We start from the raw sequence: 27473 nt of genomic DNA on the forward strand, positions 1-27473 counted from the left end.
AGATTGGGGAGGTCCTTGTCTTCGGAATGGAACAGCAGAGTGTGGAAGAATTTTAGTCTTGAGATCAAGAAGTGGATTCATGTTAACACACAATATCTGTGGTGATGTGGTAGGAAGCCTGTGGTTGGGCACAGTGTGTATAAGCAGTCAGCTGTCTGCTTGCCTTCCATTGAGGGAATGGCCTATACAGCTGAGGAGAACTGTATTCCTTGCTGTGGAGGCGACATTATGAAAACACTTTCACTAGAAGTTCTTGTTTTAATCTTTGCAAATCAATCCCACCTCACAGATGAAGACCATTGCTTTACCAAGCTACCAGTCTTGCAAGAGGTCAGGCTGGATCATAGCTGTGACCTTTCACCTCCGACCCCTTGCTTTTTCTAGGTTGGGTTCTGAGCAGAGTGTTCTCCAGCTTGTCTTCTGGGGCACCCTGCAGTGCATGCTTCTTTGTGGATCTCTCTGAACCCTTGTTAAATGCTCTCAGCTGTTGCTGAGGCACATTGCATGCTGTCATTACATTTGGTGAGGTCAAGTGAGAGAACCCTGCATGTCATATGCTACAGCCAGGGGCTAACATCTGGCAGAACATAGTCTGATGGAAACTTCTGTTGTCCTTTTAAAGAGACAGGCACATGGCAGAACTCCCTCAGGCTGTTGTGTTTTGTCCATAGCAACTAATATGCTGTCTTCTGCTCTCCCTTCCCCATCCCAAAAGGCCCCAGTTCCCTGGACTCTAGATACTACTAGCAAGATTGTATTTCTCTCTCCTTGCCTTTATTGTCTGGTCCTCTGTGGCTTCCAGAACTGGTGTAGCTAAGACACAGACCAAGAACCTTTCTTTCAGTCCTCTTCTACACATCAAAAAGGACCTGAGAGGAGATGATGGGGTTTATGTCTGAATCCAAACAGCCTGAGACAGAGCTGAGACTTCTACATTACCCAAAGCCTTACTTGCCATTTGTTTTTAAGTTTCCAGCTCATGCTCTGCATGTCCCCACTGTCTCTGACTTGACTAAACTCTAATGGAACCCCACATAAACTCTGAAGCTTTGCATGCTAAGTCATTTATGAAAAAAATGAACACTCTAGTAATTATTCATTTACACCGATAGTCAGTGGTCCTCAGGCAGGGATGACTCACTCCATCCCTCAGTAGACCTTTGGAAACTTCTGGAAACATTTTTGATTTTCACATCCCAGGAAGGCATAGGACAACAGGGATGAAGTCTAGGGATGCCTCTCAATATCTGTAATGCCCAGGACTACCACAGTGAGGAATTGTCTGGCCCCAAGTGTCAATGTTGTTGAGACTGTGAAATCCAGATGGTAGACAACACAAGCTTAATATTTTATTCCATGCCAGACCTTGTTGTAAAAACAAGGGAGTCTGTGTCAAGTGTCAAGCAAGGCCTTTCCCCCAGAAATTCACTCCCAAGAGAAAGTAAATACAGTACTCAACTGAAAATTGTAAAATGCCCAAAGACTGTCTTAAAGATTTTAAAAATTTTCTTGTGTAATAAAACCTCCAGTTAGTTGCTAGAGGATTGCTTAACTAGACAACTCAATAAGGTCAAATATCTGGGTGACTTTCTATAGAACCACTTTGGTTTGTTTGTTTGTTTGTTTGTTTGTTTCCTACTTGCAAGACAGTTGCCATAGCGCCATTCTCATCAGACAGTCCCATGTCAGAAATGGTGCAGGACTTAAGGGATCTTCTCTAAAGGAATCTTTTCTTCTGATAAATGAGAGAAGTCCCTTTGCAAAGCTCCCTCGGGCCCAGCAGCCTTCTTCTTTTATCCCATATGCTGAAAGTGGTTCATTTTTATACCCTTAAGGAAAAGTTTATAGTGGTATTCCTATCTGCCATGTGGGTCAGGGATCAGGAACTTCTGTACAAGGCCATGTGACAACTGTTTTGGGTGTTATGTAAAGTATAAGGCCTATGCTACACATTTTTAATTCACAGCTATAAAAACTGGTTTTAGTTCATGGGCTGTACAGAAAACAAGCCATCATTATGCCCTGATGCGAAGGGATGGAAGAGATGGTAGCCTCTCTGAGGAGACTGCTCATGAGCCCTTGTGCCAATTGTTGGACCAGCTAAAGTGACAGTGTGTGAGTTCAGAGGTGGGATCATGAATACATTGCCACCTCTACCTCAGCCTCATGGAAGCCACTGCTATGTTGTGGAGATGCTCGTGTGGCCAGTTGAGAGGCTTGCATAGTTAGTAGGTACCTGAGAAAAGACTCTTCAGGCGTCAATAAGCATCCGCTTGACTGCAATGCTAGCTGTTCCTTGACAACAACCTTGGCTAAGCTGTCTAAAAGACCCTCATTGTAGCATGTGTTTTATTTTAATTTCCTTAAATTTGGATAATTTTTTAAAATGTAGCTATCTTAGGGGTTTTTATTGCCATGAAGAGATACCATCACCATAGAAAATCTTATAAAGGAAACATTTAATTGTGGTGGCTCACTTACAGTTCAGAGGCTCAGTCCATCATGATGAGGAGCATGACAGCATGCAGGCAAGCAAGGGGCTGGAGAAATAGCTAGTGTCCTATATCTTGCAGGCAACAGGAAGTCGACTGACTGTCACACTGAGTGAAGCTTGAGAAGAAGACTTCAAAGCCTGATCCTGCAGTTACCCCTTTCCAACAGAAGATCTGACCAAGATTAAAGGTATGCCCTCCACCCTCAAGGTCTGGATTAAAGGCCTGTGTCACCCAGCCTTATCCAACAATGCCATACTTCCTCCAACAAGGCCACACTTCCTAATAGTGCTACTCCCTATGAGTTCATGGGGCCCAAATACATTCAGACTACCACAGTAGCCATAGGTAGCTAATACAGAGAATTCTTGGGGGGTTGGGACTACCTTAGTCCCCTGTCGCGTGAAATGAAGTTTTCAGACAGGGGACAATGTGAGACAATGGGGAGTATTGATGATGGTGAAGCTTGTGGGCAACAGGCAGGAATTCTGGGAACCCAAAATTTGGGTTCATTTGTTAAATAAGGGCTTTTACCCACTGCTTTAAAATTCCTATGCAAACCTCGGGATGGAGAAGGTCAATACTTGTCAGAAAAATAGAGCCAGCGGGGGTTTCTGCTATTCCCTTTTTTGTTTTATTGTAATAGAAAGCTCAGTTCTATTTTCTTGGAATCAGGATCTTGCCTCCACCCCCATTGACCTTAAAAGGTCCTGCAACAGTCGGACCCAAGTCCAAGTGTGCAACACTAGGCAGAGATCATACATGGAGACTGATTCAGGACCAAGGACAGTAGCTGATAAACTGTTCTCCACCACACCCTCTACCCCCACTCCCAGCCAAAAAAACTAAGGCTTGCTATTACATTTTCCAGAATCCCATCCCTGATCTATAACATTAGAGGAGTAGAATCGCATATTTCAGATTCATCTCTAATAGTTTGTAAATTCATGATCCCAGGGTATTTGCACAGCTTCCAAATCATCAGTGTCTGCCAGTACAGAAGGTCAGTCCTGTCCATCAGCTGGGCATCATGTTGAAGGCGAGATACTGAGCTCATATCAATTTGCTGGAGAAAGGGGTCAAGCGAGGGCACAATTTTTTTCTTGTTACTTGGCCACAGCTGCACACTGTCCTTTGCCAAGGCCTGCAGGGGAGACGAGAAAAGTCACAGATTTTTTTTTTCCTTCTGATGCTTGCAGTCTGGAGGGAGAATGACAACTGCTTCGGTAACTCTCCTTGCTGCCAACACTTTCCTTTAGATGCACACTGTACTTACTTGTTCCCTGCACAAGACTGACTCTCAGACCGGGATCTTGGAACATCTATTTTGATTCTGACATGACTGTAATTCGTGGTGTTGCCATGCATCTTAAGCCTCATCTACCTGGTAGAATGGAAGGCTTAATCTCCTGATAAAGAACTTCGAGGCTGTCATTACTAGACCTTTCTTTAAAAAAATGTGACTAAGTTCACCATTGGAGTTTCATCTGCAAACAGGGCTAGTAACCCTGTGGTACCTGTGCATAGCTGACACCAGCTGAGTAGTCCTTATTTCTTAGGTGGACAGGACCTCCAGTCTTAGTTCTGTGTGCATCTGATTTGGCTGTTAATGTCATTGCTGCCTGGCCAAGACTGATGGCTGAGTGTGATGGTGAACTGTCTGGTTCTCATAGAGGCTTTTTCGAGGGGAGATTTCCACTTCCTGGGAGTTGTCATTGATTGCCAACTCAATAGGATCTGTAGTCGGCCAGGACACAAACTTCTGGGAGTGTCTGTGGGGGAATTTCATATTGCATTAATTAAGGAGAAAAGACCCACTAAATGTGTGAGGGCCAGTTGTGGGCTTGAAAGTGAACAAGAGGAAAAAATGGAAGAGAAGCCATAAAGGATGAGATATTTTAGCCCCTGGGTCAAGCCAGGCCTGAATGATGGGGGTTGTTCTTCTGTATATATGTTTCTCTTATTGGTTGATGAATAAAACATTGTTTGTCCAATAACAGCAGGAAGATAGGCGGGGCTAGGAGACAAGGAGAATGCTGAGAAGAGAGACAGAGAGGCACTACAAGGGGACGCCATGTAGACACCCAGAAGGTAGGATGCGCCAGTCATTCTCCAGTAAGCCAAGACCACATGGGAGTACATAGATTAATAGAAATGGGTTAATGATTGAGACAGAGCTAGTCAAAAAGAAGGCCTAGCCATCAGCCAACATTAATAGTTAATACAGTGTCTGTGAGCTTGTTTGGGGCTGAAGCAGTGGTGGGACCTGGCAGGACAAGAAACTCCAGGTACGCCTGGATGCTTCCGACTTTGTGGGTTTGTGGGGTTTTTATGTTTTGTTTTGTTTATTTAATTAATTAATTATTTTTTGAGACAGAGTTCCTCTTTGTAACTTTGGAGCCTGTCCTGGAGCTAGCTCTGTAGACCAACCAAGCTGGGCTCCAATTCACATAGATCCACCTGCCTCTACCTCCCTAGTGCTGGAATGAAAGGCCTATAATACCACTGCCAAGGGCTCCCTACTTTGTAAAAGCATGTTTAAGATATCTTTTTTCATTTATAACCTAAAGGAGTCCTATTAAGAGGGTGAAGCAAAATAAGAGTTTTCAAAAGTGCTTTGTTGAACACTGTACAAAAGCCACAGTAATGTCCTCTAGGCGTTAACACCTTAGTCTCCCTATTCGTCTCTAAGTGCTTAATAAGGATTGTTTCTTTCAAGCCTACTTTGCAGCCCAGGTGCACTGATGATGGGCAAAACCTTCAGTTTTCCTTCCTTTGATCCTAAGATAATGCCTTTCACCTATCACAATTTTCAATAAGTTAAATAATAAGCTGAAAAATCTCTGCACTCTTTCAGGATGGGTTTGCAAAATACAGCTGCTCAAAATTAAGTGCACCCAGTTTCCTGCATTACTTTCTGACCAGAGCCTTAAGGGATCCCTCTTTCATCTTTTGTTTCAACAGCAGTGGCCTAGCTGCTCTTTGGGATGGGGCCAATCCGCCATCCACCATCACTGGTTTCCTGGGCACTGAGAGGAACCTATTCCAGTCACATTGCTGGAATTCCAAGGCAGGACAGTTTTGCAAATGTTTCCCTACATTAACTGCTTTCTTCTTTTTGGATGTTTAGGAGTCTTAGAATCCTAAAGCATTTGGAGGGAGATCTTCCCTTTTTCTCAGAATCACAATTATTCATGCCTTTAATTTGTTTCCCAAGCATGAATTATGCTGTTGGAAGCTTGGGCTTGAACTTTTCCCCACAAAGTGGCATTGGTTAGAATGTGAATAGCAGATGTTACTTATGACTTACACAATGGCAGAGGATGAGGCGGTGGCTCAAAGTCAGCCACACTAAGCTTCTTGTTGATTAAAGTTGTCTACAACCTTAAGAACCACTTAGCAATTTCTACAAGCAATCTGTACCCTCCAGAGATAATTTTTGAGTGTTTAATTTTTAGAAAATACTTGAAAAAAAGAAATTGAGGCAGGACCTCTTGTAACCCAAATTGGCCTCAGACTCTATATGTAACCAGAGATGACCATGAACTCCATATGGTCCTGCCACCAACTTCCGGGTTCTGGAATTACAGGTGTGCATCATCTCCTCTGGGATGTTATTATCACAGGAGACTTTTCTTGAAAACTTTTATGTGGTCACTAAATCATTAATGATGCTCACTCAAACTTAACATCTAGACATCTTAACATCACTCAAACTTAACCCTTGGCACATGCCTAGGGTTACTGAGGCTTCCCATTGCATATTCATTTACCCATGCACTAACTAGGCTGCTTCTGTTCTGCAATAAGATCAAATTCATTATCTATTCAGTCTGTTGCACATTCTATTGCCTCTGGCTTAGGATACTGTTTTTTTTTTTTTTTTTTTTTTTTTTTTTTTTTTTTTTTGCTGTTGTTTTGTTTTTCATTCTTCATAAGTTGATTCCACCTTGAAATTTAGATCCCAACTCAAATGACTCCCAAGGGCATTCATTCCTTGCGCTACCTCCAATTGAAACAGCTACTAGCCATTCTTGGTTACCCAGAATTGTAGCTTCATGACAGCAGTAGTCTTATTGTGTTCATATCTAAGTGACCACCTTTTACAATCAGTGCCAAGCATTTGGTAAGTACTTGCTGGAAGAAAACCATGCCTGGCTTCCATGTGCTTTCACATACTGGCATGCAGATGCTAGATGCCTAGTGGGTATTGGAAGCAGGTGGTGTAGATGACTTAGAATGTGTTTATGCTTTGGTTTAAAATGATTGCAGTTTTTAAGTTTCAGACTCATTAATTGTGACGGCTAATCTTAGTTGTCAGCTTGACTACATCTGGAATCAACTGGGCATGCCTATGACACATTTTCTTGATAGGGTTATTTGAGATTGGAAGACTCACCCTAAATCTGGGCCATGTCCTCTGGTGCAGCCCATATGAAAGGACATGGAAGAAGAAAGCTTTTGCCTTTTGATTGTTTGCCCTTGCTGTTGATGGCATGGTCATCTATCCTGCTGTTAAGGCATCTTCAGGATGAACTGAAGAGACCAGATTCCAGACCTTTCTGTCAAGAGACAGCCATTGTTGGACTACCCAGACAATAACCTAATCAAGAAAGAGACATTCTTCATGTAGCCCATGTCCTTCTGAATTATATGGGTATTTTTCTATGGAGAAGGGCTGTGATGCCCCTTGTACTCAATGGCATGCACAGCACTGGCTGAGGCACACGCTGATAATCTGGACCTAGTCAGCTGCAGCTGCACTAAAGCACTTGGGTAGAGCACCCTCACCTTGAAGGCTCTGGAAGTCTGCATTATGTTTCTCTATGCAAGCTGTAAATCAAGTACTCACATTTGTTTACCGATTTATTAAGATCTCTCTCTGTGCCTCTCTATCTGTGTCTCTGTGGTCTCTCTCTCTTTCTCATTTGATTCCCAGAACATATGCACAAATAAAGTAGGCATGCTCTAGGTTGGTAAGGTGGAGGCCTCTGAGGAGTGATATCCAAGATTGCCACCTGGCCAGCACACAGTTGGTTATTGTTAAAACAGCAGCAGAGATATTTCCAAAGTAGCCCAGTCCCTAAAGATATTGTGAGAATTTTATTTTCTATAGACCAAAAGTTGCATGGGTAAGCCAAACTTTAACTGCAAAGTTTTTGAAGAATGCATTTTTCCCCCTTGGTGTCAGTGATGCTCAAGTTCTCCAGTCACCCCAGCAACTCTCCAGTCTCTTTGGCAGCCTTTCAATGATGTAGTGCCATCCCCCACATTATCAGTTTTCTTAAACATGTCCCAGAGCCTGCATCAGCATCAGAACTATACCCTCTGCCCCAGGCTTTCCACTTTCTCACCCCAGTCACAGAGCAGCTGCTGTGACTGAGGACTGGAGTCACCTCAAGGAACCACACAAAAGATGTTCCTGCTCTCGGAGCTGGAGTGAAAGCCCATTCCTTTCCTTCACCTCCTTTCTGTAAATTGTATTTTCTGCTAGTTGGGTGTCACCAAGTCCCTTGTACTACCCCAGTGAAGCACTGGTGAAATTCTGAAAAAAATTATTGGTTCATTAAACTGAAAATTCTAAATTGAGTCACCTTCAGGCTCAGCTCAGGGCCCTAAATTACTATTCTAGAATTGCTGTAGCACAGTACCTGAGTGCTTTGCATGATGGGACCTTATTGTTTCACAGATCTTAGAAGTGTGAGACCAAGGTGTGGGCAGAGTCAGTTCCTTTCCAGGAGATGAGAGAAAAATCTGTTTTGTCTCTTCGTAGATTCTGGTAGCTTGCTGCCAAGCTTCGGCATTCCTTGATGTGTAGACATATCCCCCTGCCACCACATACTCATGCATGTGTTAGTCTCTGGCCTCATATGCACATGGTTCTCTAGTGTGCACATTTCTGTCAGCAACCCCCCACCTTGTAAGAATACCATTCACAACAGAGCACAAACCTACAGTAATGAGCTAAGTCCATGTACAATGACCCTTTTTCAAATTATGACACATGGAGGGATTGAAGGTTGGTATTGTTGGTAAACAGAGAACCATTTCCAGAACCAGGTGTTCCCCAAGTCCACTTCTAGGGACTCAGTGCAGGAGCCATGTCATTACCAGCAGCCAAATTTGACACAGTTCCATTGTTACCATGAGTTGCACACCCTTTATAAAGCTTGTCCCTTTCCTATCCTCACTTAGAATCAGCCTTTTACACTCTCCCCATCCCAGGAAACCTCTTGCATGGTTTGATCTTTGCAACATACCTTGACTCTCAGATCACCGCAAAACCCTAAGGTATCCCAGCTTATGAAATATATGAGGAGAAACACACTTTCAGTCCTTGATGGAACCAACTTCCTTTGCATCTCCAGGCTCTGTGCCCTGTGTTTATAGCATTCTTGCCAAACTTTCTCTAAATTTCAATGAGAATGGATACCAGCATGTCCAAGTTGGAAATAAGTGGGCTTTTTGTTGTCATTGTTGTTTTGCAATTAAAGGAAAAAGTGTTCCTGCTATCCTTGAAGTCTCTAGTGTTTCCTTCAGGCTCGTGGTCTCTAGCTGGTGGCACTGTCTTAGGGAGTTATCTTTGGAGAGTGTGGTCTACATGGCAGAGGTAAGTCACAGAAGTCATGTTTACTTCTGGGTCTTGAAGATTGTAGCCACTTCTGGTTTTGGCCTGAGCTCTCTGCTTCTGGCTCATGACTATGATGTAAGCAAGACTCTCCCCTCGCATGCTCTCACTGTTGTAATACCACTATGTCTTTGTCACTGTGATGGACTGACAATGTGAGTCAAAAATAAATCCTTCCTCCTCCAAGTTATTTGTGTAACATGTTTTGTCACAGCAACAAGAAAAGTACCTGGTGCCTGTAGTTGGCTTGACATGGATCACAAACCTATCACCTGTCATCAACCTGCTACCTGACCAAAATTATTGAGTATTCAAAAATCCCAGGCTTCTCTTCCTGGTAGGGTAGATGAAGGAACAGCATTGATTGAATGTGGAAAGGAGGGTGTTCCCAAGTAAAAATAGCAAGTATTCACTGAGGGATGAGAGGTGACCATCAAGCTCAGCGATGCCGATTCTGTCTTAGGGTAGCACCCCTGCATCTGTAAGGCTTTCCTTTTCATCATCTATATGGACTCACATCATCTTAAACATTTTGAACACGTAAAATTTTATCATTCTCTTTCCCAGCATAGTTAAATTCCTTTCCCCTCTAAGTAGCATTTGAGATGATTGAGTTCTAATTCTGTAAAAGCCTTACTTAAGTCCTTTGTATTCAAATGGAGAGTAGGACTTACTGCATTTTAGTTCTCTTACTGACACATGTCTGTCTGCTACCTGGAAGTATGGGGTACAACACAAATACTTATGTGGCTATTGGTAGAATGAACTTATTTAAAAATAGTAGCAGACCCTTGTTCATTATCCCACAGAATAAGGCTTCATTTCCTATTATAGACAGTTCCTAATTGATGAAAAGCTTCCCCCACCCCAGAAAATGTCAAGGTCTTTACCAACTCCCCCAGCTAAGCTCCAGAAGTTGTTCCTAAGTTTACAGAACACCCATATTCTCCTACTTTAACATTTATGCCCACATCTCCATTTTGAACAGAAGTTCACTTCCTCATGTGACAAGGCCTCCCTAAGAAAAGAGACACTGTGCCTTGGGCACTTATTAATATTCATCATTATTTCCAAATGAAGACCAAAATGAGATGATGTTGTCAGCTTATGAAAAGGCATTATGAAAAGTTGCAAAAAATTGCTATGGAGAGGATGCCACCTAAAAGCTTCAAACAAATAGTTGGTACAGCTTGGCTCACCTAACATCACACTGTAGATAACCCAGAAAATGAGCACACTGAATATGGGTTTTTGCACTAAGTGTCATACAGTTGGTGCCCCAAGTATAATAAGGGTTGGTAAACCTGACTTGAAATCATATAATTCTAATGAGTATTTATCAGAAGGAATTAGTTAAGATTCTCTAGAGATATAGGAACCAGTAGGAAGTATGTATATGTATAAAGATAGCATAAAGACAATATTTAACCAGGTGTGGTGGCACATACCTTTAATCCCACTACTCAGGAGGTAGAGCTCTGTGAGTTCAAGGCCAGGATGATCAACATAGTAAAATGCTGTTGTGGAATATTTGTTTACACCATGTGAATATGTGTCACTGTGATTGGTTTAATAAAGAGCTGAATGGCCAATAGCGAGGCAGGAAAGAATGGATGGTGCTTCCAGGCAGAGAGAGAAACTGGAGAAGAATCTGGGATGTGGGGGAGATGCCAGTGAAATTCAGACCAAGTCAGACATACATAAGGGAGGATAGGTTAAAAAAAAAACAGCCATGTAGCAGAATGTAGATTAAGAGAAACAGGTTAAATTAAGTTATAGGAGCTAGTTAGGAACATCTTAAGCCTAAGGCCAAGTCTTCATAATTAATCAAGTCTCCATGTCATTATTTGTGAGCTGGTGGCCAACAAGGAAAGTTCAAGTACACAACCCTGTTTGGAACACCACCAAAAAAGAGAGACATCTTTGTTACAAAGAATTGGCCTGTGTGGTTTGGAGGATGTACAAAGATTTGTAGATGCAACACAGAGTCAATAACATCAGTTCTAATGTGAAGGCTCACAGGCTTGAGCCTTCAGAGAAGGACAATGCCTCTGATCAACAACAGTCAGCCATGCAGGCAGAACTGACTCTCTGCTTAAGGATAGCCTTTTGTTTATCTAGACCTTCAATACACAGATCAGGTCCACCCACACTGGGGAGATGTTTTAGTCCATCTTCATATTTAAATGTTTAATCTCATCTAAAAATAACTTCATAGAAAGATGCAGAATACTACTGGACCAAATACTGAGGCTCCTCTATGGTTCTATAAAGTTAACATAAAAATTAGACATCATGTATGCAGACCTACTTTCAACTCTCTGGGCAAATGAGTGAACTGCTCCAAGAACCAGCCTGCTAATCTACATGTCAGGAATAAAAATACCTGGCTAATAAAGCTTTAGACAGATGGCCTGGCACTCATCTATAGTATTTGGCAAAGTGACTATCTTTGCTAAGGGTTTTTTCTTTTTGGTTCTTAGAAAATTTCATACATATATGTAGTGCATGTTTATCATATCTACCCATCATTAAATCATTCCCACTCCCTCTCTTCCCTTCCACCCCATCTGTATTTCAACTGCATGTCATCCTTTTTTGTTGTTGTTGTTATTTTTAATAACTCATGGCCCAATTAGTGTTGCCTGTAAAGACATATACACATGGATGTGAGGAATTCACTGGAGTGTGGGCAACCTACCATTAGCCATAGCCCCAGTGGAGAATAATACTATTTTGTCCCTAAGCCAACATCAACTGATAATAGCTCTGAAAAGAGAAGGGCCTTAGGGGGCCCCTCTCCCGCCCTTGCTGGAATTTTGACTGGCTTGATCCCTGACTGGTAACCACAGCTGCTATGAACTGGGGTGTGCAATGGCCATGCCATGTCCAGACATCAGCATCCCCAGCTCTTCTTCCCACTCACTAGCCCGTCTGCTCTTCACATGCCCTCTTCTGCCATGTGACCTGAGCCTTGGGTGCAGGGAGGTTAATCTAGATGATTCATCCATGGCTCAGAAATTACTGTCATTTATACATGGCACTCTGACCAGTTATGAGCCCTACTAACCACTACATCTTATAGCAAGAAGCCTCTCTGATGGAAGTTGAGTGCAGCACAAGTCTCTGAGACAACGCATAATTATTTAGAAGGTAGTCTGATAACATGATCACGGAGCAAAACAATAACAATAGGTTCCACTCCAGGACCGGTTATATCCCCAGTCATGGGGTTTTGAGCAGGTTTACAGTGCAGCATGAAATCTGTGCTGTAGACCAGACCTCATATCCAGTTAGAAAATGATCATTAATTTCCGTATTTGTCATACCACATCATTGCACCAGTGAGCACATATTGCCACACAGTTCTGTGTTGGAGCATCAGCGTTGAGTGCAGGGTGAGATCACAGGTGTCTTTTCTCTTACAGCAGCTTGCATAGCACCTTCTGGCTACATGTAAATTAGCCAGCAAGAGGGTTTCCCTGCCAGTCAAGATTGGTTTCCCCATGTCCTGTATCCAAAGTGAGTGGTCTTTGGCAACTGGGTCTTATCATCTAGTTATGGTGAACAACCAAGAGCCATGACAATGGTCTGTGTTGTTTTGGATGTCTGTTGAGTCCCCTTGACCAATAATTCATAGGCAGATATCCCATTGAAAAAATAAAACAAACAATTAAAAGTCATAGTGAGACAATCACAAGTGCACTTGATCCTCTTGTTAGAACATGACATTTGTGTAGATGGACTCTTTGGAAAACCCCACCTGGGTAAAACTTTTTAAAAACATTGTTTTTTATTAATCCTTTGACAACTTCATAAAATGATTTTGATCATATTCACCCCCACAACCTCCCCAACCTACATACTCACCCAAGTTTATCCTTTGCTCCATTTAGCCTATCAAGTCCAATTTATCTGTCCAAATACTCTTGGGTGTGGGCCAGTCTCTGGAACATGGCTGATTTACCAGTGAGCCATATCCTTTAAGAAAACTGACTCTCCCTCTGTCAGAAGCTCTCAGCTGCCAATAGCTCTTTAACTAGGGTGTGAAACTCTGTGCCCACCTCCTCCTCTAGAGTAGGACTTTGTCTGGCTTGAGTTTGAGTGGGTCTTGTGCATGCTGTCATAAGCCCCATGGGTCATAAGTGCAGCTAGCCTGCTTTATCTGAAAATACTCTTCCATTGTAGTCACCCACTCTCCCAGCTCTCAAAATCCTTCTGCCCTCTTTCCCACAAATGATAACAGTCATTGTGGAAGGATGTGAAGGGAAGGAGATGGCATAGATGTCCCATTTAGGGCTGAGAATCCCACAATCTATTATTCTCTGTTCATGGACCAGCTGTGACTTTCTGGAACAATCTTTTCTCCTGCAGGAGGAGGCTTGAGTGACACACTAATCCGTGGGTAAAGCACTAAGTCATTGGGGTTAATTTAATATTGTGTCCATTTATCTGAATAAAGGAAGTAGAAAGATCTTTAACAAAAGTTCCAAAGAGTGTTTCCACTACTTATTGTATCTACAGTACAAGAATAAGCTAGGCTTATGGGTACTTATGCTGAGAAGCCATCCCTGGGACTAGAGAGCTGGCTCCATAGGTGAAGTACTTGCCCTACAAAAGTGAGAACCTGAGTTCAGAGCCATAGAACCCACATATATCTGGACGTGTAGCACATGTCTATAAGAATCTCAGTGCTCCTACAACAAGATGAGAGGTAAAGATGGGAGAGCCTCCAGAAGTTTCGGGCCAGTAGTGGAAAGCCAAGACTTACACCCAAGGCTGTCCTCTGACAGCCACATACACCATGGAAAGCATGTGCTCACACTCTCACACACAAAATGAACACATGTACATACAAAGATGTTTTTAAATGGGAAAAGAAAATCATTTAAATATGTGTAGAATATAGGGGGCTTAAAGGAAAAAAGAAAACTTGAACAAAATATTCCGACGTCTTCCACAGGACTTGTGCACAGTGTTGAGATGCTATATAAGCATAAGAGCTGGGAGTGCTGAATGTTTCTACAGCCAGGGTGGGGAAGCAACAAGGGAGGCTGTTGATGATGGCATCTTTTACAAGTGACAGCTCTTGTTTCTCTAATATGCTGCTTTAATATAATGCCGATGGGTGGCTTGGAGCCTAGTAAATCAAAAATACATTTGAACCTTATTGATTAAATAACAAAAATCAAATCAGTCTTCTCCCGAAACCTGTTTGCAGTTATAGGGTATTACCTGAAATTTCAGGCTCTTGAGGGAAAAAAATGCCATCCAAATACAAGGTATTAGTTTAGAAGGTCTCAGACTCTTCCTGTATTGACTTGACTCGTGGTTTCAAAGTCTAACATTAGATTATACCTGCCCAATAAAAAGAATGGCATTATCTGCACATTGGAGCAAAGGAACATCTTAAATTGTCTTTTTTCTGGGGGCACTTCAAAATGTTGCAGTATCTGCTGAGGATCTCATTTTTGGTTGCCTTAATTGGAAAAGGGGTGAGATGGAGGTTTAAGATGTGGAGAAAATGACAACCTCTTCAAAGAGAAAAGGTTTTCCGTATCTGTTCCTACCAGAAATTAAGCGTATTATCCTGATGATAAATGACCCCCTCCTAGATCTCCTTCTAGACCTATAATTTTGTAATTCCAAGAATAAATCCTCCATCTAGCTACCGAGGCAATTAAGGTAAGTCTCACACTCAGGCAAAACTGAGATTATGGCTGGAGTCCTGCAGATAATTACTCTCATCCGCTGCTCCCCTTTGGCACTGGAAGCCTGGTACGCTTAATCAAAGCAAAGGCCCTCTGGATAGAGGGAGCGGATGGCTAACTGCGTACACTGAGACCTGCAAATGCGCTGAATACCACAGAGAAGTTAGCTGTTGTGATCTCTGCCCTGCAGAATTTTATAAGTGCTGAGATGGTGAATTAAGCTAAAAAGATTGTCACGTCATTGTGTTCAACCTGAGTAATAACGGCAAGTATCAGGAGAACTCTGAATGGACAACTGAGCAAACCACACGTTGTGTGTGAGGAGGGTCGTGGCAGATTTGTAAGCAAAAGTGTAAGGCTTCAGAAAGTGGCCATCAGCAAGAACTCACAATACATCCCACTTTTTCAGCCCCAACAGCTCTGCCTTGCTCAACATTTTTCTACCTTCTGTTTCACAATGAATACTCACTCTTGTATTCTGCCCTCTGCCCTCGAGAGAACCTATCTTATGGTTTCTCACAGAATACCCGTCCTCTAGCCTGTGGTTGCTCAGAAGATGGTCATATGTAAGATATGGAAGTGGGTGAGGTTGATGGTGTATAAGAACTCAAGCTATGAACTCATTCCCTAGGAATGGGAACTATAGAAGGCATTTTAGGCAACAGGCTGTGGATCAGTGTATATTTTCTGAGTATCTATTATGAACTGAAGTTTTAGACAGAGATGTGTTCATTCTCTTTTGTTGGGCTTAGTACAGGCCACTGATGAAGATGTGATTGGCTTCTTCACACTACTGGGTAACTGAATTTTCATTGTTCTTGTGGGAAAGAAAATGGTAAGGTTAAAAGAACTGACTTTTATTTGGCTGGTTTGGAGTTGTAAGAAATGAATGGGAACCAGATATAGTGAGTGGCACATGCCTTTAATCCCATCTCTTGGAAAACAAAGGCAGACAGATCTCTGTGAGTTCAAGCCCAGTTTGCTCTACAGAGAGTTTCAAACCACAATACAGCAAGACCCTGTCTCAAAAACTAAGATAAAATGAAACAAATGACTAGCTTCAAAGGTAGTGGCTCTGGCTCTTTGCTTGGAATTTTCTGAGATGGCTCATGAGAGCTGGAATACATGCCCTCTTCACTATCAGTTGATTTGAGAAACTAAAGTAAGACTACTGTGTAGTCAGATATGAGGAAGACAAGACCTTCTATGAGCTCATGTCCAACCCCTGGTTCCAGCTGAAGCCAAGTTTAGATAGCTCAAAATCTCCTAGATCCATCTGGTTTGCCCAAGTCTTAGTGAAATGAGTACTGGGTAATTTTCTTGGTGTGCATCAAAGCCCTTCCTGATCCTCTTGTGAACCCCGGAAAGTACAGACTGGTTCAGGGACCAGTCTCAACAGAGTGGAGGATCTCACAGTTAGCTGTTCTAGCCTCACATCCTTCAGACAAAGCTGGCTAGTATTTCTTGCATCATTTTTAAGAGATCCTGCTAGAGCAACTCCTGTCAGATCCTGTCACTGTGAAGGAATCACCTTCCCAAACAGCTAAATAACCCAATGCCTATTGAAAGAAAACATATTGTTCTGGATGATAGAAGAGCTTTAGATGCTAAAACAAAATTTTCAAGAGAAACCATAAATCAAAATTGATAAAGATTAGATTAGGAACCTCCCCAAAGTTAGGGTTGGGGAAGGGTTTCTTTTTTTGCCTTTTCAGGAACATAAAAACAAACATCTTGAGAAATTTAAGACCTTTGGACAAATAAGCATCCAAAGAAGAAGGGAGAACTACCCAAAAAAAAATTACCAAGAAAAGGAATAATCTGACTGAATGTGATCTCTGAAGTCTCCAAAAAGAAGATTGGATTCAAACTGGGGAGATGTCACACACACCTTTAATGCCACTACTTGGGAGGTAAATGCAGGCAGATCTCAATGAGTTTGAGTCCAGTCTGGTCTACAAAGTGAATTTCAAGACAGCTAGAACAGTTAACACTGAAAAACTGTCTCAAAAAACAAAACAAACAAAAGAAGATAGAACCCCACAACAACAATTGCATCAGGACAATGACAACACCATTATGCTAAACAACACCAACTAAAGATCAACTTTGGACTACAAACTGCTCAGAACAATTTTGAGTGGCCAGTGGAGATGATCCAGTCTCACAGACACTGCTCAGAACAATTTTGAAGCGACTAGATGAAATAGAGCCTCATAGACTTCTTTAGCCAGGACTTGAGACAAGCCCTCTACAGAAACTGGAAAAAAAATAATACAGCTTGACAGTTAACCCAAATTTTTTCTTATAAGAATTCCCTAAAGATACCATTGCCCCAGACAGCAGGAAGTAACTGTAAGAACACAACACCAACATTCCCAAGAGGTAGGGTGGGTGGCTTTTGGTCATTCAGTGGGTTATGGATATTTGTTATTATTTAGAGAGACTGGTTAAAAAATGCTGTCGGTTATGGTCAGGAAGAAAGTTGAAGAAAGGGGATTAGAATCAAGGGGTTTTGTTCTTTTGTTTTGTTTTGTTTTATTTTTTTTTAAGGATACAGACATGATAGGCTAGAAAGATAGATTATTGAATCTACTTTTAAAAAGCAACTATTCATTTTAAATATTTTACATTGGATTGAACTTCTATATATTGTATACAAATATTGTATATGATACAAATTGAGAATAATTTGTTAAGATGTATTGTACATACATTTTTAATCTTGTTCAATGTATTGTACCTATACAGCTTATTTATCAATGTAATGCAAATTTCTAGTTCCTGAAAGTTATTATTAACAAATATATATGATAATAAGGAGATGTAAGTGAATAATTAGTCACCTATTACAGTCTAAGTTGTAATCACATTAGGTATGTTTCAAAGTCAAACAGAGATATATTTTAGATATAGGTCATCTTCAAACACTTCAGAGACATACAAAATATGGCATTTAAAATGTTTTAATAACATAGGTTTTTGTTTGTTTGTTTGTTTGCTTGCTTTTAATGACAATGAGACATGTCTGCTCCTGGCAGAACCAATCTACTTCAGAGAAGATGATAGGCACTGAAGAGACTCTCCACATGGTGTTTACTTCATTTGTGGCAAAAGTAAGCCACTGGATAAGAAGTTGCCTGCTTACAGTATAATGTCTAACATGAACAAACAGGACACTAAAGAGAGTGACTGAAAAACCTTGCCAAGACAAGGTGGGACAGTCCTTCAAAATTCTGCTTCACAGAAAAGTCTCTCAGAGATGCTAGGCCGATAGGCCAAAGATGGATGCCTTAATGTTGCAAAGGAATCTTGGGTGACTATCCAGATAGCCAGCAGTTTTTGTCATTTCATATTTTTTTTTTGGAAGTTGCTTGCTGATACTTCCTACTTACTCAGTTAATAATATTTCCTTCTTGGATCTCTGAGGGAGTTAGAGACTATTAGTATAGTTATAGTTTTCATTGTTTGCCAGACTCAGAAAAGAAATTCACTAAAGATGTGTAAAATATAAAAGTTTGAGAGACATTAAAAGATAATTTGATAATGCAAATTAGAATATAAAGTAAGACTTTGGACTCACCAAGATAGCATAGATAATGAAGTATTTTCTCTGCATTTGTCAAATGCAAATGGACTAGATATTGCTGACAAACTTATTGCCTGTATATATTGTATATACTTATTGTGTACAGTTTTTCTTATGTTAGGTGTAGCCTTCTTCATTTTGCATTAGACAAAAAGAGAATTGTGATATACTATTTGTGATTTATCACAGTTTGCCTGAGGTTCCAGAAAGCAAAGTCAGCCTCAAGCTATAGAGATCAGGCAGTGGTGGTTCACACCTTTAATTCCTGAACTCAGGATTAAGAGGTTAGTTCAGGGCCACCATGGCCAACACAAAAGTGAAGAGTAACAGAGCCTTTGATCCTAACACCTGGGATTACAGTCCTTTAATCCCAGCATTAGGGAGGTGTTTAAGACAGGAGCAAGGTCTCAAAACTGACATTCATTCTTCAGCCACATTGAGGATAGGAAGGATCGATTCTCCGGCCACACTGAGGAAAGGCAGCACACTGAGGTTTGATGAGAACTTGTGGAGACAAGATCAGCCTTTTCAGCCTGAGGTAGAGGTAAGAACTAGTGACCGGCTGCTTTGCTTTTCTGATCTTCAGCTTGAAAGTTGGGTCTTTTATTCTGTTACCTCCAGGCTTGATCACCTGCCTCTCCTTTGTCTCCTGTGAGGTTTCCTTAAAGTAACTGCATGAAATCCTTATCCTCAAGTCTGGAGTCCTTGACTGAGATATCAAATCCAGGGGGTGGCATTCTCTGGGGATATCAAGTGTTGGATCTTTCCCAGAAGCAACCTTCCAGTTGTTTTGACTTGTTAAAACAGTAACATGTCTCATCCTGCTAATTAGAGGGAAAGTAGCTTGTTTTAAAAAATTAAATATTGCAAAAATGTCAGTGTTTGACACAGAAGGAAAGCTTTCTAAAACGCTTAAAGCAGAATGAGAAATTAAGTTGAAGAGTGATATTGTAAGATATTTTTGCAACTACTTGAAATCAGGTATTTGTGACTAAAAGGTACATTCCATTCTTAGGGGTGGCCACTTTGGGAGGCAGACTGGACAATGAAGCTATCAAGAAGTCCAGTGAAAATTTCAGTGTTATTTATAATTCTTGTGATGCATTTTTGTTGTTGTTGTTTTTGCTTTTGTTTGTTTATTTGTTTTTTTCAGACAGGGTTTCTCTGTGTAGTCCTGGCTGTCCTGGAACTCACTTTGTAGACTGGACTGGCCTCAAATTAACAGAGATCTACCAGCCTCTGCTTTCCAGGGGTTAAAGGCACATGCCATCATAACCCAGCGTGAGGTGTTTTAAATGAGAGATTCGAAGAATAATTGAAACACTATTAACATCAGCTGCTTAGTTGTCACACAGATGTGTTAGATTTTTCTATTGTGTGTGCTGTGAAATGTTTCCAAATTAAAAGTTTAAACGCTTTCCTTTTTTCTTTTCTTTTCTTTTCTTTTCTTTTCTTTTCTTTTCTTTCCTTTTCCTTTCTTTCTTTCTTTCTTTTGTTTGTTTTTTTTTGGGGGGGGGATTGAGACAGGGTTTCTCTGTGGCTTTAGAGGTTGTCCTGGAACTAGCTCTGTAGACCAGGCTGATCTCGAACTCATAGAGATTTGCCTGCTTCTGGCTCCCGAGTGCTGGGATTAAAGGGGTGCACCACCATCGTCTGGCATAAAGCACTTTTCTAATAAAATAAAAAAGTTCACAACTTTAAAAAGGTTAAACTGCCCTATGAATTCACCAACCCCCAAGTATCTATGATATTGCTAAAGTGATTATTTTTCCAGAAATGTCTCTACCTCAGAATTTGTTGGTGTACAGTACAGTCGCTGATTTTGCTGTGTTTGAGAGAGTCTTATAACACAGAATAGTAAAAAATATCTTTAATTTGTTTTCTAGAAAAATTGTGGTGAATACGGGGTCTAACTTAGTTCATGGACATAAAGAAAAGAACCTTAAGTGAATAATTTTTCTTTCTCCAGATGGCTGAAACCAACCCATAGTTCTTATTGGTAATAAATCAATTTCAACTTTACTTCTCTTACTTTAGTCGCCCATTTGTAAAAGTAACATACCAGCTTTATTCTCTAGCTTCCATATGAACTTCTGGCTATTGTTTTCCCCTTTTTATGATTATAAATAGCCTTCATTAAATGTGCAAACTGAACCCACAGTTTGGATTTTTTGCATGACTGCAACTTGGTATTACTCAGTATTATTATTATTAATGTATGTGTTGGGAGACAAGAGAACATTCTGATAGATACTCAAGATACAGGCCAGATCGATGCAAGTGTAGAACATCTATTTGCACAAAACATCTGGCTCACAAGTTCTGAAGACTGACATTGCTAGACAGGTTGGTGACAGTAGTTTATCATGTGTGGCTGGAGTTGAGAGATGAATGGCAAAGCACTTTAATAGTCCCTGCCATCCAGGCAACAAACTCTTCTGGCCTTTTCCTCTTTGCTCCCAAACCAATCAGCATCTCTGTGGAATGGGATTCAAGGATAAAGTCAACATAAAACTCTTTGGATTCTAGAACGGATGGAGAATGTCTTACTAAGAAGGGTCAGTCATGAATAGAAGACATTGTGCATCTGTTGGCCTCAAAGCCTTTTCAAAAAGGACCTGCAGTTTTGCACGCCACAAGCCATTATTATTATTATTATTATTATTATTATTATTTTATCTTTTTTGTCTCCCTCCACCCACAGGGAACCAGGAATAATAGTTCCTGATGATCCAGGCAAAAAGAGGGAAAGCTGCAAACGGTGCAAGAGGTTTTAAAACCCTTGATTCTGTTAGTCTGCCAACACCCAAAACTCTAAATAGGAATGCCTGGCAACGGAGGCAGGGAGGCAGCTCTCTTCATGTCTGAGTGCTCTTGAGAGGGAGGGAGGGAGAAGGAGCATGTGAAAGGCTTCGCACAAGCCTGGCTCCTTTCCCATTATGCCAGAGTCCCCCGACATTATGGGAAAGCAGGTATCTGGGGAGGACTCGGAGTTGGAAATTTTTGCTGCAGAGGCTATTACTGGTAAGATTTCAGAAATGCCTCTCTAAGGAGAAAAAAATAGGACACAAATCTTTAAATTTTGTTACATTTGCCTATTACATACTTGTTATGAGCTGAACCCATGTCCCCCTTCCACTTTGTACAAAGCTCTAGCCCCTTGTGTGGCCATCTCTGGAGACAAGGCCTTACGGAAAGCAATGAAGGTCAAATGTAGTAGTAATGGTAGGGCTGTAATCCAAGAAGACTAATGCCTTTCATGGAAAAGAGGCCCCAAGAAGTGTGCTTGCGCAAGGGGAAAGCCGTGTGAGGTCAGGGTGAGAAAGATGCTATCTACAAGGCAGGAAGTGTGCCCACCCCAGGGACCAACCCTGCTGCCGATTTCCTCTCGAACTTGCAGCATCCAGAACAGTGAGGGCATAAAGTAGTACTGATTAAACAACCCAATCTGTGCTAACAGTGTTGGTAGGCCTGGCAAAGCAGCACAATGCCTTGTAACACCAGAAGGCTGATCTTACTACATGTAGGCATTAAAACTCCATGCCATGTATATTTAGCTCCAGGAAATGTTAGAACAAATTTGCTGCTGGATTTAGGCAGGCCTAGTTGAAAGCCCATTTGGTCACTAACCCCAGCTAAGTATTACCCCGTTTATGTTTCTTCATCTGCAGAAGAGGAATAATGCCAGATTCTACTGACAAGTTTGCCCTGAGATGCTTTCTCTCTGTACAACATGCCTAAAGGCTCACAGATAGAACTCTAGAATACTGCTCAGAGGCACTGTATAGTATTTTCAGTTTACCAAGTGCTTCTATAGCCATCCTTTAATTGGATTTTTACAGCAATCTGAGGAGATTAGTGGAGAAGGATATGTGATACCCACTCAAGGAAACCAAAATTCTGAGATGTCAAACAGCTAGTCCAAGCTTAAATTTCTAATAAATATGGAGCCAGATTTCAAATAAACATCCCTTGGCCCCAAGTCTATGGCTTTCACTAGTAAATTAGTACTCTCTCTGGTTCCTCTCTTCCTCCCCCCCCCTTTCTTCTTATCATTTACCTCCCCTAACACATACTGAGTTTCTGTTATGTTTTCAGAATACTTCTCTTTCCTTCCCCAGAAGTCTATTCTTTTCCCTTTGTGTGGATTTTGAGATGGGCTGTGCAGTGTGCAAGCCTTCCTGGGCATGCCACAGTGTACCCACGCTTCTTCATCCAACACTGTCTTCCCTATTGGAAGTGACCACCTACTTGGTATCTCTTCTCCCCACATGACAGCTTTGCCACTTAAAGAAGCCAGGGCTCAGCTTTCAAGGACATATTATAAATAGATCCTTACCAGGACTCTCTTATCTGTGAACTGACACCAAACACAGGCAACCAGGACACAAAGAAAGAAAGTGTCCAGGACAGAGCAGATAATCAATATCTTCAAATGATTTGAGAGCACGTTTTCCCGAGGGGTGGGGGATGAGAAAGGTCTGAAAATGACAGCCTGGGAAAGCTTCCTGGGGTCTTCTGTGGAGGGGAGGGTATCATTTAAAGGAACAGCTTTCAGATTGCATTTTTAAATTTGGCAAAATGTCAACATTACCCTTTTATGCTCTTCCTATAAACTGGAAAAGCTAAAGCTCTGAGGATGCTCCCTGATCACTGGTGCAATGTGGGAGTTGCAGTGATCCCCAAATAAAGAGAAGTCATTATTTTTGTATTTCTAGCCGTTAGGGACATGAATTTTATATGTATGTCTGGTGCATATGTATGGAGACCAAAAGACCATCTCAGGTGATATTTTTCAGGGCTTTCAGTTTTTGTTTAAGACAGTGTCTCTCTGGCCTAGAACTTGTCAAGTGGGCTAAACTAGCTGGCCAGTGAGCCCCAGAGATCCTCTTCATTCTACTTCCCCAGTGCTGGGGCTGCAGGGATGCCTCTATACCTCCTTCTTTCGTTCCTTCCTTCCCATCTTTCTTTTCTATTAAGTTCTGGTCTGTGGGTGGAACTCGAGTCTCTGAGCTTTCTCTGCATCCCAAGGATGTGAAAATTCAGAATCTGAGAAACCCTATCCTGTGGCATCTTCAGAAGAGAAGCGAGCCCTAAAAGGTTTTAGTTCATGCCTGAAAAGTCCCAGTAGAGTATGAGAAGCCCATCAAATTCAGCTCTCCTGCTTTACAGATAATGCAATTGGAGCACACAGAGGAGCCCCATGCATAAGGTCTAATATTATAATCAGATTGCCAGGCCCAGCTCTTCCTTCAACCAGTAGTGAGAAAATATTAGTGGGAAAGACCAGAGAACTGCCAAGTCATTCTCTGCTCCAAAGATAGAAAATTAAAATATGCCCATTGGAAGCTGCCTCCCACCAAGGACATTTGCTTGAAGGATGTCCTTGGGGAGGCTGAAGGAACACAAACACAGATCTCTCCTGCCTTTCTAACCAGCATCAGAAGGGCCTATGGTGTTTCAGTGATTATTCTGAGAGCTAAAGTTGCGAATTGGAAGAGTGATGTAGAAGGTCATGAAACAGCTGTTGGCTTCCTGTGTATATAGATCACATTCCTGTAAGGCAGAGCATCTGCAGTCTGTAAATCTTCTATATGACAAGTCACCCACAGGATGCTGATGAACCTCACCCTCACACTTATCCCTGGCTCTCACCCACAGCCTGACCACTCTTTTCTTGGTCCTCTTCCTAAATGACACATGTTAGCTGTGTTAACTGTGTCCTGTTACCATAAAGACCAGCCAGCACCTCATGCATGACCATCATGATGTCTCTAAGCAGGATCTTGCTGTTACTCTTGCATGGACCAAAACTCTGTATTTGATCATGATTTGTAACCTTTATTTTTACTCTCACCATATTCTTCAAACTAGCAGTGACCATAATCAACAATCTAACCATCTCTTGACTCTCATACTGACTGTGACCCTCTTATCAAACTTTACCATGTCTATGACTCTGAAGCTAACCTTTACCTGCCACTTGACCCTGACACCATGATTGGTACCCAAACACTCTATCTGGACCCCTTACTCCTCAATTGTTATTTCTTCTTTGATGATGTATCTGACCTTGACAATCACTCTGATCATGACCAATATCATGCCCTCACAATAGCCTTACTCTCACATTAATTTGTATCTCACAAAGCCTTTAATTTTGGTTGGACTTTTTATTCTAACCCATGTCTTTACCCCTTCTTCCTCAACAGTTGCCTTATCCTTGTCACTTTCACCTTGATCCTAAGCCTAAACTTTACCCTGGCCATAAATTTCATCCATTCATTGATCCTTTCACAACGCCAGCTTTTATACTTCCATACACTGACTCTTAACTTAATCTTAAAATTAACTGTATTAACCACTTCTCTATTGTTGTGCTTGAATACCATGACCAAGAGCAACTTGTAGAAGAGTTTATTTTGGTTTATAGTTCCAGAGTCCATGATGGTAGAGATGGCATGTCACAGGGGCAATAAACTAGCAGATCACATCTTGACTACACATAGGAAACAGATTTGAACAGCCAGTGGGGTTAGGCTATACATCCTCAAAACCCATCCCTAAAGACATTCTTCATTCCTCTAAGCCTATAAAGTCCTATAGCCTCCCCAAACAGTACTATCAACTGGGGACCAAGGGTTTAAATACGTAAGCCTGTGAGGGACATATCTTATTCAAACCATCACATCATAGACCTTAAAATATACAACTACTGTCACTTTGACTCTGTTCTCTCATCCTCACCCTAATACTCTCTCACTCGCTCTTCTTGACTTCCAACTTGACTCTATCACACATCCCTTACCCTGAACCTAATCCTTAGCATGATCCTAACGCTCACTGTCTTCATAACCTTGACTCACAACATGACCCCAATACTCATAATGATTCTGATTATTAACAATGACCTAACCATCACTAAACTGAGTTTGAACATGAAATCTTATATATTTGTATCTGATCTCAATCTAGATTCCTTATAATTTCCAATAGAAAAGCAGTTTTGAAAAGTATATTTAATTCTGAACTTGCTTATACTTGTTCTTTGTATTTTCAAATACATTCCTTTGATTTGCATAAATATAACAAAGTAAAAACAATATACTTAAGAAGAATATTTTGTTGTTTTTACTTGCCTCAGATAATTTTAGTAGCCTCAGTCGATTTTAGTAGTTAAGATTTTTCTTAAGGAATCAATGTCTGATTTCGTTTATATTTTCTCCAATCTCTTTACACAAGTACAATTTTCAAAGATACTTTTTTCTTTAACTGACAAGAAGTAACTGTATGGAGCTTAGAGTTTTCTAGATGGTCTGACTCAGAGGAAGAAAATGTAATTCAGATGAATGTGAGTTGCTGAGGAATGGTTAAAATCTTATCAAACCCTATATGCATCTTGGTTGAGGCAAATACAGTATTGAAAACCTCTGTACCTATGCAAACGAACTGGCTTACATGTTCCTCTCAAATACCTTATTGCTTCTTAGATTAAACTGAGATGAATGCAAGCACACAAGAATGTGTGTCGTTCATCTTTAAAGTGAATCCTCACTGTGAGGGGAACAGCTGATGAGGAGCCTAAGCTATGGCATTGGAAGAATCCGAATCAGCCTAAACAAGCTCAGATTCAAACATCCTTCTCAAAATACTACTGCCAGGCTCCATGGTGCACACCTTTAATCCCAGCACTGGGGAGGCAAAGGCAAGAGGATCTCTATGAGTTCTAAGCCAGCCTGGTCTACATAGTAAGAGCCAGGACAGCTAGGACTGCATAGAGAAACCACAGCAACAAAACTTCTTGTTGCTTTTTCCAGTGAGCGAAGATGAATGTACGAACAGCATGTGTCCATCTCAAGGGTAGGAATATTTACACAGCCCATTCTTATATTACAGTTCTAACTATGATCCGATGGTAGAGCCTGTAGAAATGAATGGGACTAGGGGCTCTATAAGAGGTTCCTCTTTCAGGCCTCTACCATCTAAGTACCAGCAAAAATCTGAGACTTTCACTGGATGCTGGTACATCCATCTTGGACTCTCTAGTCTCCAGAACGATGAGTGACAAATGCTGGTTGTTGAGCCAGCCAGTAGATGCTGCTCTCTCATAGCAGCCAGGCTAACCCAACAGAGCACATTACTAGAGTGATGCTAAGAAGTAGCAATGGAAAGGAATTATATAGAATCATCAAGCTCAGATCAGACCTGCCTTTTAAAGTCTTTCTCAGAGAAAAATAATGTGCACCCAAGGAAACAAATCAAATATCAAAGGTACATATCATGGGAAAGAAGCAACTAGACATAATCTTAATCCACTCTTTAGTTTTAAAATGTCATCGAATTAACAAACTATGTAAATCTCTTTGGCTCATAATGCATATGCATTTGTACTGACCTTTTCAGAGCCTTTAATTAATAAGATGAATACTCATAAAAATGTACCTGGGCAGTTTGTAACTTCCTGTCCTCTAGGAAAAAGAATTGTTACTTTAATTAAAGATACTAACTGACATTATGTTTTGTACTGAGTACAAAGATTGCAGATAGTTTGATTTTTTTATTTTTTGTTTATGCACTTCTTTAAAGTTGTGTAGCTCATTGGTATAATAAACTTAATATAACATATACTGTTTTATTTAGTATACTAACAATTATATTTTAACACCATAGTTTCATATTACTTATGTTTGCATATTTATATATGCCATAAGGCATACAGAGAATGTACCCTTTACTATTATATATTTTTTTTGCATAAGTAATATACCAAAAGTATTAGAATAAGGCTTGTTTTCCTTCCTTTTTAAAAACAGGGTCTTATTATGTAACTGGCCTAGAACCTTCTATGTAGACCAGGCAGACTTTAAACTCAGAGATCCACCTGCTTCTGCCTCCTGAGCGCTGGGATTAAAGGTGTGTACCATCATTCCATCTGGCAGAATTGAGACCTTTCATGTAAAGTGACTCATCCATCATGTTGGCTGGTAGCACAATGACCAATGGACATTCCTTTTTGTCACCAAATTATTCTAACGCTGACACTTCCTGCACAG

The sequence above is a fragment of the Phodopus roborovskii genome, unplaced genomic scaffold, assembly GCF_943737965.1.
Source record: "Phodopus roborovskii unplaced genomic scaffold, PHOROB, whole genome shotgun sequence".
Classification (NCBI taxonomy): domain Eukaryota; kingdom Metazoa; phylum Chordata; class Mammalia; order Rodentia; family Cricetidae; genus Phodopus; species Phodopus roborovskii.